Below are 4990 nucleotides of genomic sequence, written 5' to 3'. Positions count from 1 at the left end.
AAAAAAAAAAAAAAGAATTAAGAGGCTTGATGCAAGATTGGATGTGATAGGCGAGGCAGAGGAAATATCTCTGATAATTTTCTATTTGGCATTTGTTGGGATAGAGAAACATTTAAAAGGCTTGATCACATTTAGAGAAAAACATCCACAGTCAGTTTTGACCATACTAAGTTGAAATTGCTTGACACATCAAAGTAGAGATATCTAGTACATAGTCAGACAAGCAGGACTAGAGCAGAGGTCAGCAAATTATGACCCCCAGGCCAAATCTGACCTATCATCTGTTTTGTAAATAAAGTTTTATTGAACAGAGTCACTTTCATTTTATGTGTTATCTGTGGCTACTTTCCTGCTACAACTTCATATGTGAATAGTTAAAACACAGTCAGTTTGAGGCTTAAAACCTAAAATATTTACCAAGTGGTCCCTTACAGAAAGATTTTGCTGGTCTATAGCTTAAAGTGGTATTCACAGAGTTATCAGCACACAAATTAAAATGATGAAAATGAATGAGACTTTCTAGAGAAAGTATAAGACAGAAGGGAGGCCTGGAATAGAACCACGAGGAGCTACAGATATAAAGACATAGAAAGGTAAAGCCAGATAAGCTGCAAGAAGACTGAGGAGGAATGGCTAGAAAAGCAAAAAGGAAGCCAGGTGCACCCTGTGTTGTTTAGTCGAAACATCAAATAAGATTTTTTTTAAAAAGACAGTTATTAATTGACGTGGGAGTGTTATTGACTGTAGCACCTCCACAGGGGCAGAGTCCAATGAGACGCTAAGGAAGAAAGTGGCTGATAGCTGGCGTTGTGCATGTGGGCAGACTAGTCCCTGAGGCTTCTGTGAATGCTTCATGAGGCATAAACAATAAAAAAGTGAGGTAAATGACCAAATAAAGGAAGCAAGGAGAGCCAACTCAGGGTAGAATCAATACTGGTCAGCAGAACATGATTGTAAGCAGCATGATCAAGGGACACAGGTCAAAGCCAAAACTCAAAGTTACACAAGGGGTGAAGGTATCCGAGGATGGAAACACCCATCCCAAGGCTTGGAGAGGTTGGACACAGTGGTGGAACAATGAACATAAAATAATTAGAATTCAGCACTCAAAGCTGTCCCTGGAGATGACAATCGAGATGCCAAGAAACTAAATAAAAGATTCAGAAAGACAGAAGACTATGGTTGGAACGGAGATTTAAAGAGATTGGGTAAACTACACAAAAAGATGAAATGGCCAATGGTTAGACTCCAGGGAAATTAGGGCTAGCAAGGGACATTTGATGGTAGACTAAGATTGTACAGAAGCAAAGGATATTGTCCTGATATTTGCTTATGCAGGGTCAAAGGCCCGTACGGCACAGGCTGAGACCACACCCGACTACCAATAGGTCCTGCTAACAGGAGCAGGCTGGGTATGAAGGACGGTAGCCAGAGGCCTCATACACATAACCATGACTCTCAGGTATTTTTATTTCTGTATACATCGAGTTAATGCAGCAGTCTACAGAGCACAGAGATCTCTATTTGCTGAGTCCAGATGCAAAGAGAAAGCTTTGAGGAAAAATCTCACTCCTCTTTGATTAAGAACCCTGAATTACTTGACTTTTAGTAGCCAATATCTGGTTTGATTTTAAATAGATTTTACATGTCCTGAGGAACACATTTTAACTATTTTCAAACATCTAACAGTAAGGCTTTTTCAATGCCACTGATAAACTTCATTTTGAGTGTCAAACACCATGCTGCAACCATACTTCCTGGAATAAAGCGTAAATGGTGTGTGTGCTGTTTAAAAAGCCCCCAAGTAAATCTATTTCATTTCTCATCTACCTAGCTTTACTAGTAGCCCACATCAACCCCTTCGCTCAATGTGTAAAGCAAGGGTCCTCAAACTTTTTAAACAGGGGGCCAGTTCACTGTCCCTCAGACCGTTGAAGGGAGGGACTATAGTTTAAAAGGACAGGCAGTGCCTAAGCAGGACAGGCAGCAGCAGCAAAAACACCCAGCAGGCTGGATCAATGTCCTGGGCAGGCCACATGTGGCCCGCGGGCCATAGTTTGAGGACGTCTAGTGTAAAAAGAATCCTTGCCTTAGTTGAGAACCCCTAGCCAATAGGCTAAGCAAATAAATTCAATTTGCAAAAAACTTCAAATGAAACATGAGGACACAAATTACTGAAACATTGGTCATTGAACAACTCACCTTTCATAAAGGAAGCCAAGGCCACCCTGTCCACTATCCTCTGTGTCATGTTGGTCACTGGCGTATATGCCACCACTGTGTCAGAGTTGTTAAACTGATCCACACTTCTCAGGACATAAGGAGGTTGTTCAGGAAAGGGGAGATAGCCCTAAAGAGTTCTGAAAAGAGGCACAAACACAACCCTGGAGAGGATGCTGCCATCCATCCCTCCAGCACACAGAAGAAAAATGAGTCTTGTTATAATGTATTTCAGAACAGTGAGAAATGCCCAAATATATATTAAGACAGACTATATTGCCACATAGCACAGCTTAATTTTAGTCTCTATTTTTTTTCTTTTCCAATTAATGTCTATTCTTTAAAGAAAAAAATCCTTTTAAAAATGTATGACTTAGAGATAATGTAAGTCAGTCCATCTTAACCCAGGGCATTCCTAATTGTGAAGCCACCATTGATTTTATGCCCTCATAGGTAAAGCAACTTAAGTACACAGCATCTCATAACTGACATGCTCACCAAAAATATTTAAGCTGAATTGAATTAAGCTTTTAGATTTAAATCTCTGTTTACAAGAAATGTAGATGATAAAGGGATGAGTTAAATGAAAGCATGAAGAATCAATCTGATAAAAAGAGAACTTGGAATATTCAAGGGGAATAACTAAGCCAGGCACCCTCAAACTATGGCCCACAGGCCACATGCAGCCCACCTAGGACATTTATCCCGACTGCCGGGTGTTTTTGCCACTGCTGCCTGTCCTGCTTAGAGCCGACTCGTCCCAGGGCCCGCAATCCAGCCCTCCAACAGTCTGAGAGACAGTGAACTGGCCCCCTGTTTAAAAAGTTTGAGGACCCCTGAATATGCCTGGTTTGAACAAACTAAAAGATATTTGGGGGAAATTTAGGAATTTGGCTATGAAATTAGATGATTATAAGGAATAATTGTTAGTTTTGTGTAATGGGATAGTGGTTATGTGGGGGTAAATGCCCTTAATTTTTTGAGATTCTAGCTGAAATAGTTGGCAGTGAAATGTATATATTGGGGAGGGGGGAGATGAGAAAGTAAAGGTGGCAAGATGTTAGCAGCTGTCAAATCCTGATTGTGGGTATATAGAGTGTTTATTGTACCAATATTTCTACATTTCTGGATTGTAATATACTTTAGTACTTTTTAAAATTCTAGTGAGTAACAGGGCAATCTTCCTTTCTTTGGGATCCCACATCATCCTCTTGCTCTTTTTCTCACCTCTCCCCTCCTCACTCTCTTGACTGTCTCTAATATAAAGTAAACTTGCACTTTTATAACCGAAACAAATAAAATAAAATTCTAGTGGGAAATAAATATAGATATATCCTTCTCTAATATGGGAACTAAAATATTATATTGAACTGCTTCCAGAGAACTAGATATTTAAAAGGATAATATGAATCCTGCTACTTTCCACTGAAACGATATTATTTCTAAACAGACTGCAGCCTCTCAGGGGTGTACAACCTTTTGGCTTCTCTGGGCCACTTTGGAAGACTTGTCTTGGGCCATGTATTAAATACATAAACACTAATGAAAGCTGATGAGCAAAATAAAAAGAGGCTTGTGCATAAATTTCATGAAATCCATCACCACAGATAAGCAGAAAACTCTTCACATAATCCATATGTGGCCCACAGGCCACAGGTGGGACATCCCTGCATAATCAAAGCAGCCCCAGTTATACCTTGTAGTAACATGTAGCAAATCCCTGTGTCTTAATGTTCATGTCAGTATACTGGTGACTCAACAGATCGCCAAGGCAGTGACCGTCAGTCACACTGCTCTCTGAGTCCACTCTATGTTTATAAAAATCATAGCCTTGAAAAGAGATTCCAAAAAACTTCCCTAATTTGTGCTCATATATTCTCTCGCTTTACCAATGACGATAATTTAATCAAAATATCCCCAGTACAGTATTATCATTTGCCTATTTAAAAATCTATTTTATTCTGCCTGCTTATCTTTTTTCTCCCCTAACACTGAAGCTAACTAAACATATATCAAAATGACTGAGATTCAAGTGGATTAATTATTCTGGAGAATGGCTAGTTCTATTCTATAATGTGTTACTTTATTTTTCAGGAGTTTTCAGGTGCATTCTTCAGTTAATTTCACCTTTTACCATAAATAGTATCCTATTTTTCAAAATATATTATTCTGCATTTAGAATCCCAAATCAACTAGCCAAAATTGAACTTTGTGAACAAAAATATTAAGAAAAGTAGCCTGATACTACATTATGGAGTTTAATGTGTTAAATATGGAAAAATATATATTATAAACCATACCAATAAGCTCTCTCTTTTTGTTCTCCATTTTGTAAGAAAACTCTTGCACAGAAGGGCCCGAGTTTGTTGGCACACTCTTATCTCTTTTTTAACCATTCTGTCCTGTTTATTGAGAAAGAGGGTAAATATTGCAGAGCAATACCTTGGGGGGGGACAGAAAAAATAATAAAGTTCAATTATACAAAGACTATGAACACTTGGAAAGCACACTTTTCAGATGTACCAATTAAATGCTTTATTTGCCATTGCAGTAACATGTTCAATCAGGATTTTTTAAAAGAATATAAAGTATTAATGAATATAAAATGTCCTCTCCAGGCTTCGTGGTTAGGATAGAAATGAAGGCAATGGTGTGTCATTTTTCCTCTGGCCTCGGGAGTCACTTTTTTTTATTTGAAATCTTAACATTATAACCACCTAACCTAGGTCTGTAAAGATGATATTAGTAATGTTTAAAAATGCACTTTACC

General features: G+C 38.4%; 1 long non-coding RNA gene across 1 annotated transcript in view; it reads right to left on the bottom strand.

Moving 5' to 3' along the window:
* The window catches only part of LOC111723993, a 24781-nt gene extending 20116 nt beyond the window's left edge, over nt 1–4665 (bottom strand). The window contains exons 1-2 of the long non-coding RNA XR_002772385.1: nt 4521–4665; nt 2203–2360 (exon numbers count right to left, since the gene is read on the bottom strand). This is a non-coding gene — a long non-coding RNA (uncharacterized LOC111723993). The remainder of the gene's footprint in view (nt 1–2202; nt 2361–4520) is intronic.
* Between the last annotated feature and the right edge of the window lie 325 nt (nt 4666–4990).

The sequence above is a fragment of the Otolemur garnettii genome, unplaced genomic scaffold, assembly GCF_000181295.1.
Source record: "Otolemur garnettii isolate 467f Iridium unplaced genomic scaffold, OtoGar3 scaffold00018, whole genome shotgun sequence".
Classification (NCBI taxonomy): Eukaryota; Metazoa; Chordata; class Mammalia; order Primates; family Galagidae; genus Otolemur; species Otolemur garnettii.
This window is presented reverse-complemented; position numbering and strand designations above follow the sequence as displayed.